Source organism: Helianthus annuus, chromosome 13 (assembly GCF_002127325.2).
Source record: "Helianthus annuus cultivar XRQ/B chromosome 13, HanXRQr2.0-SUNRISE, whole genome shotgun sequence".
Lineage (NCBI taxonomy): Eukaryota > Viridiplantae > Streptophyta > Magnoliopsida > Asterales > Asteraceae > Helianthus > Helianthus annuus.
The window spans coordinates 66429652-66445904 of record NC_035445.2 but is presented as its reverse complement, the minus strand read 5'-3'; positions in this window follow the sequence as shown (position 1 = coordinate 66445904).

Genomic DNA, 16253 nt, shown 5'->3' with positions numbered 1-16253 from the left:
GAATGGGAAGTCTCCATATGATCTTGTGTTTGGTTTTGCTCCTGTGTTGAGTCAACTTTGGGTCATAGGGTGCCTTTGTTTCAGCACTGTGTTAAACAACACTGACAAGTTTAACACTCATGCTGAAAAATGTGTTTTAGTAGGATATTCAAATGAAAAGAAGGGGTATAAACTTTGGAGTTTAGATCATAGGATGATCTAGTTCCGGAACTAGTTTTTGGGCCATCTCTACTATGCATCTCTTTTGTTAATGTATATCTTTAGAGATTCCCTAACTAGATGTTCTATAAGGCCATTTTTTTAGTTAAAAGAGATTTTTTGGAATTGGTTTCTATTACCTTATCATGGATGTAAAAATGGTTCATATGATGCCCTTTAGCAGTTTCTTTTTTTTAACGTCTAACTAAAAGTTTTATTCAACCAATAAAGCGTTAACATAGGGTTTCTAAAATATAAAAATCTGAACAATTTATGTTTATTACTTTGATGATGGTGTTAATTTTGTGGGATAATCTTCGTTTGGTTTTGATTTATGGGAATTTTACATATTTCCCCCTCCTAAGAAGCTTTATAACATATTTCCCCAATCCATAAATTTAACTACATATTTCCCCTTCCTAAAGAAGCCTTATTACATCTTTCCCCAATCTCTAAAATTTTATTACATATTTCCCCAATCTCTAAATTTAATTACATATTTCACCTTCCTAAACCCCATATATTACATATTTATCTGTTTCATTAAAAATACTCTTATAGTAATTACTTTAATAAATTGTGAATAGTTAGAAATTAGGGTTTGGAATTCAAAATTGAAGCTCTATAACTGAGGTTGCTGCAGTATTTATTAGTATTATTTATTGATTTGAAGTTAGGATTAGTATATTTAATGAATTATACGAATATGATTTGAAAGTCTCTCCTTGGAAAGGAGTGGTAAGATTCATCAAAAGGGGAAAGCTAATCCCCAGGTATGTTGGACCTTTTGAGATTATTAGAAGAATAGGACCTGTAGCTTATCAGCTACAACTGCCAGAGGAAATGGCAGGAATACATGATGTATTTCATGTATCTAATCTCAAAAAGTGCTTAGCTGATGAATCATTGGTAGTACCTCTTAAGGATATAGATGTAAATGAACAGTTAAAATTTGTAGAAAGACCTCTACAAATTAAAGACAGGAAAATCAAGAATCTCAAACACAAGAGATTGGTTCTAGTCAAAGTAAAATGGGATTCCAAGAGAGGGCCAAAATAAAAATGGGAGCTTGAATCAGAAATACAAAGGAAATACCCACACCTATTTCAGTAGACCTCGAGGACGAGTTCTAAAACAAGGTGGGGAGGATATAACAACCCTCCTAAATTTCCGACACCCCTAATATATTTAGAATGTCCCTAGACGTCTCAAAATACACCCCGTATACGAAAACCGAGTCCAAAATACCTTATATAAAAATTAAATAAAAATCAATTTTTATGATCTGTCGTAGGCCACGAAGACCTACCCTCCATCTTACGCGGGTCGCGAGCACCTGGACATGCGGCATAACCCGGAAGCCGCCATGTGTCAACACGTGGCGAAGCTAGATCGGTGACGAATCAAAGCTAGGCCCTACGGACCCTAGGTCGCGGGCCACGTAGGCCCTCTCCTTCTCTTACGCGGGGCACGAAAAACCGTCGACCAGGCCCTATATATTGCTTCGATCGGCCTTCAGTCCAATTCACTCACAACTTTCATTTCTCTCTCAATTTCTGCGTAGTTTACATAATTCCCGGGCATAATACCCCCCCTAAATAACGAAGTTCTGCCTCGTTGTAAGTATCATAACCCTCGGTTACGTATTAGAATGCTGCCCGATTGATTTAGTGTTCCGTAACGGCTGTCGTGGTTCTGCCCGATGTAGTCGTTGGAATTCTGTCTCGGGGAGGGTATTACTAATGTAAATATTGGGTTATTATACTAACGCGTGTGCATTGTGTAATTATTAGATAATCACCAGGAAATCCTAAAGGAAAACCTTAAGACAGCAATGTGAGTAATCTCCTTTTTTGTAAACTGTTTTTACAAAACCTCAAATGTTTTACATTATATTAAACAGTGATTGAGTATTTGTATTCTACAATTATCGTCCGTATGTTGGGGTTTTGTATACAAAATTTGTTACTACAATGTGAGTAGTAACATGACCACAAGTCGGGTTGACAATACCGTGGGTGGTAATTAAAGTAGATGGAAACAAATGTAATTGCGCGACCGCCCTCAATACTGTAACACGGTTTTACCTGTCTTGATTGAACTGGGATTCACTCACCAGTATTTCCCACTGAAAAAATGTTTTAAACGCGTTTCAGGTAACAAAATGTGAAAGCCAAATAGAAGCCAGCTGGACAACACTGAAGGCTTGGAAAAGTGGCTATAAAAGTTACCTAAATAAAAAGATGTTTTTATTTAAATAAAATAGGGTTTATCCCTATAACATGGTGTACTTGAAACTTGGAAATTTCCCATGTGTTTAAATTTATAAAAGCGTGGTATTTTACTCTGATAAAATATTTCCTAACTACGGTCCTGATGTAAATTCCGCTGCCAAAATTGATTAACACCGATACCACTGAAACTGGCCGCAGCCGCCCGTTCCCGGGTAATTAGGGGACGGGGGTTGCGACACAAGGTGACTGGTAATCAGTTTGAGGGTCATTCTACTATTTCTAATAAGGTGTGTAATGCTAGTTGTGGTGTTAATCTTTGGCATGCTAGTTTAGGTCATCCTGCTGAACCTGTTTGCATGTGTTAAAGAATGATTTGAATATTAAAACTAGTGATAAGTTAGAACCATGTGAAATATGTCATAGAGCTAAACAACATAGGGAACCATTTCCCTTGAGTGATCATAAATCTAAAGTGTTAGGAGATTTAGTTCATCTTGACGTTTGGGTCCCTATAGGGTTCAAAGTAGGGATGGTTTTAGATACTTTCTCACTGTTGTTGATGATTTTACTAGGGCTATGTGGGTGTATCTCATGAAGTCAAAAGATGAAGTTGTTTTTCATTGTTAAAGGCTTTCATAATATGCTTAAGACTCAGTTTAGTAAATCAGTTAAAATTTTCAGAAGTGACAGTGGTACTGAATTTATAAATAATCAAATGAGTGGTTTTTGTTATGACAATGGAATTGTTCATCAAACTTCACGTATTCATACTCCACAACAAAATGGGATGGTTGAAAGAAAACACTGGCATTTGTTATATGTTGCTAGGGCTTTACTTTTTCAAGGTGGTTTTCCACTTAAGTTTTGGTCTGAATGTGTTCTAACTGCCACTTATTTAATTTACAAGACTCCTTCGTCTATTTTGAATGGGAAGTCTCCATATGATCTTGTGTTTGGTTTTGCTCCTGTGTTGAGTCAACTTTGGGTCATAGGGTGCCTTTGTTTCAGCACTGTGTTAAACAACACTGACAAGTTTAACACTCATGCTGAAAAATGTGTTTTAGTAGGATATTCAAATGAAAAGAAGGGGTATAAACTTTGGAGTTTAGATCATAGGATGATCTAGTTCCGGAACTAGTTTTTTGGGCTATCTCTACTATGCATCTCTTTTGTTAATGTATATCTTTAGAGATTCCATAACTAGATGTTCTATAAGGCCATTTTTTTAGTTAAAAGAGATTTTTTGGAATTGGTTTCTATTACCTTATCATGGATGTAAAAATGGTTCATATGATGCCCTTTAGCAGTTTCTTTTTTTTAACGTCTAACTAAAAGTTTTATTCAACCAATAAAGCGTTAACATACGGTTTCTAAAATATAAAAATCTGAACAATTTATGTTTATTACTTTGATGATGGTGTTAATTTTGTGGGATAATCTTCGTTTGGTTTTGATTTAGGGGAATTTTACATATTTCCCCCTCCTAAGAAGCTTTATTACATATTTCCCCAATCCATAAATTTAATTACATATTTCCCCTTCCTAAAGAAGCCTTATTACATATTTCCCCAATCTCTAAAATTTTATTACATATTTCCCCAATCTCTAAATTTAATTACATATTTCACCTTCCTAAACCCTATATATCACATATTTATCCATTTCGTTAAAAATACTCTTATAGTAATTACTTTAATAAATTGTGAATAGTTAGAAATTAGGGTTTGGAATTCAAAATTGAAGCTCTATAACTGAGGTTGCTGCAGTATTTATTAGTATTATTTATTGATTTGAAGTTAGGATTAGTATATTTAATGAATTATACGAATATGATTTTAAATAGTTTCTTCCGACTTTCAGTATTTTGTCTCTATTTTAAATCCATTCACCATTTTTTTCAACGTTCTTCCTATTTCATCGTTTGTTTCTTCCCTCTTTTTCATATCTCTTTTGTTAATTCATCATTTGACTGCATGTTAGTTTCTTACAGTTTCATAATTTCACATGATTTCAGACTACATACATATGTGTGTTTGAATGATTTTCATTTTGAATAAACGTATATAAGTTTAACTGATTTACGTTGTGTTTAATTGTTTATTGTATCTTAATGAATGATTTCAGTGATGGAGCATATTTCCGTTTTGAATGTATCTGATCAGTGTTTTCTTGAATATTTCCGTTTTGGTAGTATATAAACAGTATGATAGACAGAATCTGTTGGTGTAAAGTGAAACAAGTAATTACTATAAGAGTGTTTTTAATGAAATGGATAAATATGTAATATATGGGGTTTAGAAAGGTGAGATATGTAATTAAATTTAGAGATTGGGGAAATATGTAATTAAATTTTAGAGCTTGGGGAAATATGTAATAAGGCTTCTTTAGGAAGGGGAAATATGTAATTAAATTTATGGGTTGGGGAAATATGTAATAAAGCTTCTTAGGAGGGAGAAATATGTAAAAATCCCTTGATTTATTTATTGACATTATGATGACTGAAGTTTGGTTTTTTCGGAATTCGGTGATGATGAATGCTATCGTCTGAGAAACCCTAGGCGTGTATTGATTTTTGTTCATATTTTGTTTGGTTTGTTGAAGTTTGTTACCATTTCGGTTTTTTGTGATGATCATACTTTATTACTATGATGATGGTGCTGATGTGGTTTTTCGCTTTGGTTAATTGTTTTTTCAAATTTATGGTTGTGGTTTGTTTCTTTGCTTCTGATGATGATTTTGATTTTTTGATTGTTGAGATTTTGTGGTATGATTTTTGTTTGATCATGGTTAAATTCGTTGATGATGGCTATCGATGACGATTAGTGCTCTCATCCGAGAAACCTAAGGCATAACATTTTTTTGCTTCTGGTTTTGTTTTGTTTGCTGATGTTGATGAAGATTTAGGTACTTTGTGATGGTGATAGTGTATGTTGCATTGATGATCCAAATTATGTTGTGGTTGGTTAATTTGTAAGTTGATTGTGAAATGGTGGTTTGTATATGTTGCTTAATGGCTTTTTCATGTTGGTTGATGTTGTATCTTGTGTCTCATAATGTGTATCTTTTGTGGGTATAAAACTCACTATATCTTTTGGTGTAAAGCATTTGTTACAAGCCGAAGAATTTTTGCTTCTCATCTCCATCGGTTCCCCGTCGCTTCGCCACTACAACTAAGCCACTGCCGCCTCTTTATCTTGTTTTTCGTTTGCCGATATAATTGTTTGGGTTTCCGGGTTTGCTTTCATGTTGTATTTTAGTTTTTTATGCTTATTCCTTTGTTGGCAGTGACTATTGTCTCACTAGAAAACACTTTTGTATGTGTTGATGTTAGAGATTTTGGTTTTGGGGTTTTGTGTTGGTGTTTATGTTTTTTCGATTGGTGGGTTAGTCGTTTTTTGGGTATGTATGAAGATGGCTACGACTTTATCAAAGAGATCCATGTGGCTTGCGAAGATGATGATATGCTAATCTGAATGTTTAAAGCATTTTGTGTGTACATTGGCTATGATGTTGTTTTGTCATTTGGCGTGGCAACCTAGGTTGCATCCATGTCTGAAATCTGATCCACGAAGCGTGTATATCGACTATGATAATGTTTCGTCATTGGGCACGGCAACGGTCCATGCAGTTATGGTAGAAATCTGAGCCCCGAAGTTCTGCTTCATACGTTATTTCCCTGTGGGTTTGGGGTTGTTGTTTTGATGTTTACTATTCGGATGGTATTTGGGTATATCGATGTGTCTTCGTTTGTTGTACACAATAACGTGTTGAATATGTGATGAAGTGTTGCAACTCTTGCAATATGTGTAGGATCGGATTTCGACCTAACCGAGTCGTTCGGAAGAGCTCAACTCCGTTTCAGAGGCGGAAACAAAGAAACGGATGCGTACACAGCTTGTAATACACTCTAAACCTCTTGTATATTGATTTGACACTGTTTACGTTTACAAGGAAAACCGGCAATACCTCGGTACAAATTCTGAATCGTTACAAATGAAATGATAAACTACCTATATATACTAGTTGTGAACCGCCTATAGAGACATGCCAAATAGGCGGTTCCACATCTTTCCGAATAGGCGGTTCCACCATGTTCATAAACGCGACCCATGACTAAAAGAGCTCTGACATGTTCCGAAAAGCAATCCTTTTTTGTCTTCTAGTGAATTGATTTAATTGGACCATAGAATGGTGAATGCTCATTGGTTCTTTGAGAGGTGAAGTCCCATTGGACCCTCATATGGTCCAATAACATTGAACGGCCACCATTCACTTTTAAAGACTAAAATAACTTTGTCGATTACTTGTTGCTTTTGATATTTAGACATGTGATGACATCACATGTGATGTCATGGCTGACCGGATTCGCAACGAGACCGAGACTCGATATTAAGACGTAGTCGACAGATGACTGCACCAACAGACTCCCCCTCAGATGTTGACGAGTCTTAAGTGTCGAGTCTTCAACGACTTCAGTCTTTATCAGTCTTTGGACTTCTCTCTCTCTATCTTCAGACTCCCCCTCTCGATTTGCTGGCATTCCTTTGATCTTCAGCAACATCTTCAGGATCGACGTCTGGCTTTCCTGCAAAAACTCTACCTCAGAGTAAATTTCTTTCACATATATTTATCAAACATATGAACTTGCATCAATCCAGATTCTCATTCAAAACAAACTCAGATTGTGATGAACCACTTGAAAAGGTTAGATTATGAAAACAATTAATTTCACACACACACTCCCCCTCAAGAATTGCTCATCATGTTTAGCACTCGGAATTTTGAAAATCAGCTATTCAACATCAGTTGTCGAAAATCTTTTTGAATTTTCAAAAATTTATGCTAAAACACACCAAAAATATTTTTGAATTTTTCTAAAAGAGAAACTGAAATGCAGAAATGAAATATTTACAAACAATATTTTTGTGAATTCGTGCAAGAGGATCATATCAGTTTTGAGACAAATCACCAACACCGTTAAGCTTTAAACATTCTCAGTTTTAAACAATTTACCTAGATTGTCAGTATGTTTGTCCACTTAAATTTTCAACACAAATTTCAATCGATTCGAGATACGATATTAATGTTTTAGAGACTTAAACTTAATTGTGTATCACTCCACTTGAATATACTCCCGTATCCAGATCCCAAATATTCAGTCTTACAGGTGAGTATACCACAGATGATATCTGTAAAGGAGTTAAATGCGAAACCGTGAGAGCTCAGGTCAGAACTTCCGTTCAGCAGAGAGATGACGGCTCGACTTTTGGTGGGTCCCCTTTAGAGGATCTTTTTGCATTACAACAGCAGCGACTATCAATTTTATTGTTTCATCAGCATGCTGAGGGCGAAGCTTATGTTTCAAAGCTTTAGCAGAAAGTATTATCCGGGGACTAGGTCAGTACTTCCATACAGCAGAAGTCCCGGGATAATACCCCAGATATCACTGAGTATAAAGACCTAGTATCTCAGAATACGGGACCTTTCAAACAAGATTTCGGGGGTTACCCATATATCCAAGAATAGTTACCCACGAATCAAGCAAGTTTGATTTAGGTTTATATCTCGTTTCAATTTACTAAATGTGCGAAAATCTACTGACACATCCGCAGTAAGATCGTTTAACACTTTTTAGACTTTACATATCTTTAGCGTGTCGTGATAGTCCACTGATGTACTATCATTTCCTCTTTTTCGCAACAAAACTCATTTTTTAATTTTATCATGTTTTTGGCTTTTTCAAATTTTCAAATGTTTTTGGATTTTCTGAAATTTCCCTACTCCCCCTAAAATGCAAACACATTTTAAAGAAAATTTGAAAACTTCTAAATTTTTACCTACTAGAAACATAAAAAGTAAAACAAACTATACATAAGCTTGACAACTGACACTGAATCACATCAAATCGCCATTCACTAGGCATAAACAATCTGAACTCCCCCTATCACAAATCATTTTCTCATTTAGATTTCAAAACACTTAAGTTTGTTTTAATCAAAATGATTTTTCCGGAAAATGAATATGTGTTGATAACAACCACTTGTAGGTTTATCAATCTTAAAAACGGGGATGTAGTTCATCATCTTGTCTATCTTTTATCATGAATAGTAAATCAAGTACAATTTAATGTCCCTGATTTACCATTTGCAATCAAGCAATCTCTAACCCAATTGTAAAAATAACCACTTGTAGGAATGTTACGTCTACATCACCATTTTACCAATCAGGATGCCGATTCCTGCTTCGCACTTACCAACCTGGAAGCTCCGGCATAGTCCTCTTACCTGTAAAATTTTAACAATTACAAACACTTTCCAATCATCCTAATTAACATGAAAGATGCCGATTCCTGATCCACGATATAAACTTGGGATCTCCGGCAAGTCAGGTTTTTCAAGCAAAGAAAATGTCCACCCAAGCCTGACCAGCCTTGGGTGATTTCAATTCAGATTTTGTTGGGGTGTAAGTTGCTTTCTTTGTAGCGTAGAAGTCTTTTACCCCTTTTACCTTCCTATCAACCATTTTACTGAAAATTTTCTTTACATTCCCGTTAAAAGCTTTCTCAACATCAAAATTATCCTTTTCAGAATAATTCTGATATGAGACTTCAGTCTTTCCAACTTTTCTTTTAAAATTCTCAGTCTTCAATGGTGGAAAGTTCTCGTCATCCATTGAAGGAACTGAGTTTTGATCACTCACATCAAACTGTGGCTCCTCTGATTTTGTGGAATCAGATTCATCGCCAGATTTTACCTCAGATTTCTTAACAACCCATTTTTGGTTGTCAAGTTTTACACTTCGCTTGTAAAATCTCTTCGAACATTCACCAACTTCAAATGTTGAATTTTTGAAAACTTTAAATTGTTCAGTTGGTGGTTCGGTTTTATCAACAAAAACTTCTTTCATTTTTCCAGAAACTCCCTGTTTAGTGTTTGTCGCTTTCGGACAATTCCATGCAATGTGACCGGCTTCATTGCATCGGAAACAAGTTCTGGTTTCTTTCTTCACGTAAGCTCCATTCTTTCTCTTCTCGGCTAGAAATTCTTGGTTAGATTGTTTCCAGAATGGACTTTTTGCTTCCTCTTCCGAGCTTGTTCCTGAAACAAATTTTGTATTTTTAGAAAATTTTCCATTTTTATAGTTTTCTGGTGGAGTAAAACCAAGTCCTTTCTTTTTGTAGCTACGATTTTGGTTTGGTTTCTTTTGAAAACCTGAACCAGAATTGTAACCTTTTTTCTTGTTTAGACGTTGTTGAACTCTTGAGGTGTAAAATTTAGGTTTTACAGTAAAATTTACATCTTTTACTTCAGAAATATTAATTTCTGTTAGTTTGAAAACCTTTTTAATCATTTCTGATTTAACACCTCGTATTGGAAACTCTTTATCAAAATATAATTTGTCAGAACCATTCAAAGTATATGCAACTTCAAACGTTTCGTCATTCAAATTAGATTTTGATAGCAAAAATTCTTTACTATAAACCCGTTTTTCCGATGATTTCGAACTCTTTTCGGACGAACTCGAACTCCCGACTGACTGACACGCACTTTCGGACTCGGACTTTGACTCTGACTCCTCATCCTTATCCAACACCTGATCAACCACTCGTTTTATCAGTTCGGACTCATGATCTGTGTCGGACGCTGTGAACGTGACGTCAATATTGTCCGGTAAAACATCGGTTATTTCGGATTCTAGCTTAATATTGACCGCCTTTTTTAGTTCTTCCTCGTTAGGTTTTCTAGGCGAGTACCCTTCCCAAATCGGAGGCGGACACCTATTATAACAGACACCCTGTTTCTTACCAGTATCCGTTTTCTTCTTTGATTTTGTTTCTTCATCTTTAAACGCCTCGAAACCTTCAACCGTTGGATAAATTCTATCCATTACGTAGTCACAACCTTTGTAACTCTGCAGCAATCTTCTGATTCTTTCATTCTCTGCTGCTTCATTCTCCAACGCTTTCTTCAACTTTGCACATTCTTCGATGTACATGTTGATCTCTTTCTGCTTTGTCATCATTGTTGCATTTAGCATCTTCAAAGCTTTCTCTCTTTCAGAGTTAGTCTTCTCCAGACCATTTACATTCCTATTCAATACATCATACGACTTTTTCAAGTTCTTTACATCAAATAACAACTGCTCTTTCAACTTTTCTAACTCACTAAACCTCTCGTCTTTCTCTATACATTGTTTACACGACTCTAAACATTTAAGACAGGGTTTTGTGACTTCAACAATCTTCTCGACTTCAACTCTTTTTTCAACCTCCACAATCTTCTCAATCACTTTGACTTCTTTTATCTCCTTTGCAGCTTTCCTCTCTTTCAGTTTCTTCAGTTTATCTGCAAAATAAAATTCAAAACTATCAGAAGATAAGTGAGATTTGCCAATATTAATCTGTTCAATCTCTTCATCACTATCACTTGTTTCTGATGAACTATTTTCGGAAGAAACAGATCTTTCATCTTCACTCTTCTCTTCATCAGATAACACTTCCATCCATTCCTTCAGCATTTCTGGCTTTTGAATAATGTGTGCAATGAACGCTTTAACATTTGAATCAGCTGGGATATATTTGTCCCAGCTAAATCCTTCAACCATTTTCTCATCATCTTGATCAGCAATACCAAAATAAGCTTTCTTGTTTGCATCCTCGATCATTCTTCCATGTGCCGTTTGAGGTTCTCTTTGTTGATGCGGTTGATGAGTGATTTGCTGATAAATGGTCTTCCTATAATAATCATCTTTCCCAGACGATTCCTTTTCTCCTCTTGGCTGCTGATTCTTGCACTCTCTTTTAAAGTGACCTTTCTCCCTGCAACGAAAACAAACAACTTTAGATTTATCAAATCCTAAGTTAGAAAGGTTTGCATCCAAGAAATCATTTCTCCCTGTAACCAATCTAAACTTTTCAGCTCTCCTCAAAACACTCGCCAAGGCCCACTTGATGTCCATCAATTCTAGCTCCTCTGCATCGATCTGGTCATAATCTTCCTTCGTGAGCATCGGATTGCCAATTCTTCCTGCAATCAACGCTTCATAAGCTTCCAATGCAGTGACCAGTAATCCCATATGACTCTTTACAACTTCTTCAGAATAATTCTGTCCGTTTTGAAGATGTAGAGCCACATTGCATTGTAACAGATGACCATTTCCAACTGATGTATTTTGAGCACTTGGAGGATTTACTGTTGAGAATCCACTAGTGTTTACAGATCCTTGACTACTTGGTTCAGATTGATTTCCAGCACTAAAAGCGGTTTGTATCTTTGGACTGGCTTCAGCAGTTTGAACATTTCCTTTATAATACAATTTAATATCTTGTTGATGATTAGAACTGTTCATTCTGGCAATTTTCTGCTGCTCCAGATCTTGTGCCTCCAGTTTCTCGATAAACTGTGCAATAGATAGCCTGCTAAACTGTCCGGAATTCTTCAATATCATCAGATATGTACCCCATTCCTTTTGCGGTAACGCATCAGCAAGCTTTTCAACCCATTCAGCTGGAGTCTTTGTGATTTTCAACAGCGACATAGTGCGAACCAGATGACAGTATCTTTCAATGAGAGTCTTTGTCGTTTCACCAGGCATGCAAGTAAATAATTCAAACTCTTTCGTCAACAAGGCTGCTTTGCTTTGTAACATCTCAGTACTTCCCTCAAACTTCTTCTTAAGAGCTTCCCAGATAGAATACGCATTGTCATCATGTTGAAGCAATACAAATATATCTTCCTTTACTGCTTGCTGTAACAGATTGACCATCATTTTCTCTCCTTTATAACTCTCTTTCTCTTGGTCCGTAAGCTCTGAAATGATTTTATCAACACCCACTGAATTCTTTGGCCTCTCATATTCGGTTTCGATACTCTCCCAAGCTTTTAGATGATTCGCTTGCACCCAGTTCTCGAAACGCTTCTTCCATCCGTGATAATCTTCAATCCCCATCAATTTCGGGGGTTTTTGCATCGTTCCGGTTTCATTTTCCATTGTCATGTTCTTAGCAATGTCGGTCGGACTAGCAGGAGTTGTAGCGAACGCGTTGTAAAACTCAGAATCCATTCTTCACACTTGTATTACCTGATGTAGAAACACAAACAAAACACGATCAGTCTAAAACTTATCAATTTATAGAAACGAACTGATACTCGAACCGGTGAATGTTTTGTGTGGACAGAATGTTGACTTGACAAAATGTGAGGACTTCTTTGACACGGATCAAAAACAAACGAACAGATTCACTACGGACGAACTGATGGACTTTCAAACGACGTGATGAACCTTTGACAACTGTGAACTCCAAACTGTACGAACTGACAATTTCACTCTAACTGACCACACTAAACAAACTGACTGTTCAATCAATCTTGATCAATCCGTGCAAACTTGCATTGTCTTTTGTGTGAACTGATAGACACCAAAAACTCAAACCACGCGACCTGACAACTTTACAATACAACTAGCAAACATATAACATAGTAATACACGGATTTAATGAATCAAACACATAAAATGACCGAACTTCAAGTATATATGTTCAAAAAAATATCAATTGGTTTAATATTCAAAAAAAAACTGATTAGGAGGTGGGCTTTTTGGCGGTGCTTTATTGTAATGATTGTGCCAACTAAAAAGTGTCTGTTTACAAGATAGTGGGCGGCACACTTTGTATATGAAATGGGCCTTCAAAGTTTAAAGGACGGTGGTCAAATGAACAAGTGGGCTTCTTTGGGCGGCAAATGTGATAGGACCAAATATGATGGGCGATCAAAAGATAATCACATGGCCTGACAACCTTGTGATTGGGCGGTGCTATGGATAACAACAACAACTTTATGCCGGTTTAATGTTTCACTAATTTTAGTGGGCCGAAGATTAATGGCGGTGGGTGATGACTTAATGAAAGGAGATTGGGCCAAATTTTTAATATTGAATTTTTATGTTGCCGACAATATCAAAACATCCATTATTACAAACTAACAATTTTATATTAGTGTTCACATGCAAATTGACATATTTTTGAATGATCTGAACACTTTCACGTGACAAAATTTTAAACGATGACACTTTTCAGTGGTGAATTTAACCAATGTTTATCACAAAAGTAATTCAGATGATGTAACTATGAGCGGTTCATAAATGTCTCAAAAAGCGGTTCCAGATAGTCTTAACAGCGGTTCATAAAGTGTTCCTATGAGCGATCCAGGTAAGGTCTTATCAGCGGTCCACACGTTACACTTTTGAGCGGTTCAAGAACGAATTTTCGAGCGGTTCCAGATATATGGCACCCGCCTATTTGGAAGTAGGTTGAACCGCTTATACGGCACCCGCTTTTAAGGCATGAATTACGGGCGGTTCATGAAGTGATGTCATCAAACATGGACCGCTTTTTAAGCAAAAATTCAATTTTAACCAAAATTAAGCCGAATTAAGGTCTGAAAATTTCCAGGTTTTGTTAAATCATGATTCCGCACACAATATGTAAATTTGACGCAATTTTGACCGTAAAAAGTTGCGTTTTTAGAAAAAGAAAGGTGTAGAAGCAGAAAAAATGATAAACACGATCTGTATATGCGAGATCTCCTCCTCCTTGGCTCTGATACCAATTGTAGGATCGGATTTCGACCTAACCGAGTCGTTCGGAAGAGCTCAACTCCGTTTCAGAGGCGGAAACAAAGAAACGGATGCGTACACAGCTTGTAATACACTCTAAACCTCTTGTATATTGATTTGACACTGTTTACGTTTACAAGGAAAACCGGCAATACCTCGGTACAAATTCTGAATCGTTACAAATGAAATGATAAACTACCTATATATACTAGTTGTGAACCGCCTATAGAGACATGCCAAATAGGCGGTTCCACATCTTTCCGAATAGGCGGTTCCACCATGTTCATAAACGCGACCCATGACTAAAAGAGCTCTGACATGTTCCGAAAAGCAATCCTTTTTTGTCTTCTAGTGAATTGATTTAATTGGACCATAGAATGGTGAATGCTCATTGGTTCTTTGAGAGGTGAAGTCCCATTGGACCCTCATATGGTCCAATAACATTGAACGGCCACCATTCACTTTTAAAGACTAAAATAACTTTGTCGATTACTTGTTGCTTTTGATATTTAGACATGTGATGACATCACATGTGATGTCATGGCTGACCGGATTCGCAACGAGACCGAGACTCGATATTAAGACGTAGTCGACAGATGACTGCACCAACAATATGGATTTTCCCTGGTGTTTATTGTTGTACTTTGTGGTTAATACTTTGTACCTTTTGGTGTGTATAAAACACACTAGATTTTTTTATGGTTGACATTTGTTCTACACCACTTTATACGTGCCCTAGGTTGCAACATTGGCTGAAGTTTGACCCAATTTTAGTCTGATGTCATTTCGTCATTGGGCAAGACAACGTTGGTTCCATCCATGGCTGAAATTTGAGCCGCTAAGGTTTGCTTCTTATGGGTTTTTTCCGGTACGTTTTGTGAGGTTTACTATTTGGGTATATGAGCGTGGATTAGCTTGTTGTTGACATTGCATTCCAAAGCATTATGCATATGTTAGTTCGTAAGTTGATTTTACCATGCTTTTTTGTACGTGTTACATATTGGCTTTTATGCATTAATTTGTTGTACTTTGTGTTGTATAGTTTGTACTTTATATCGGTATAAATGTACACCCCACCATTGCAAAATCAACTAAGTTTATTTATGTGTATATTTGAGATATATATGTTTGTTTGCAACTATTTTCCAGGTTGAGGTGTTATATATGTTATGGGGATGAATGTTGTATAAAGGCAACTATGAGGTGTTTCTTTTAATGCACGCTAACTGAGTTGGCTTAAATTAAGCAATTGTTTGTTGTTGTGTTCCTGAACCCTACAACTTAAAATGTGTTTCCTCTCTTATAAATTCCTATTTGTATTCAAATTCCAAAGGTGATAGACGATGATGAATGCGTCATGGTTATCGCTTTGGTGGCTATGACATCCTGGAATTGGGTTTTAGTTGCACCTATGTTCATTAGCTTCTTTACTAGATCGTTATAATTAATTTTTTTTCATAATTTTTACAATGCTTATATGGTTATTTTGTTATCGAAATTTGTTTATTTTTTAGCATATTAATTTTTAATGACAATTTTGAAGTTTTCCCGAGGATACAAAGGATACTTGAAGACCTTTTTGAATCTGATTGTCATATTACGGGGAAACTAAACGAGTTGTCAGAAAGAATTGGTGCCAGTCGTATGAAATAGGTCGAGCTTCAGGTGTCTATCGACGCGATACCTACACATTATGAAGTGCAAGTGGTGTGAAAAAAATAGATTAGGTTGTAGTGTGTTGTTAAAAACAAGTATTGACTGTAAATTTGTTTCTATTTCTTATCGTTAGCATTTTGATTTTTGGGAACGCGTTACACAACCCCTCACAACGCGGAGAACCAGATTCTAGTTAAATATAAAAAATAATAAAAATCTCCCAAATAAGGCATCTAAGAAAATACATAGTAACATTTTATATAATAAACTATATAGTACTCTTTATATAATAAATGTGTAGGTTTTAAAATATTAGTTAAAATAATGTTCTTGAAGTAAACTAACTTATTTTGAACTTGCTATTACAACCAAATCTTTCTTAGATTTGATATCATAATTATTAAAGTATAATCTTATATTATTACGGAAGAAGACAAAGCCTACCTTGATTAATTATGAATCATGTCATATTTAAATAAGCATAACTTAACTACAAAGCATTAATATTTTTTTTTTAATTTGGAAAAACAAATTATATTAGGGATTTTTTAG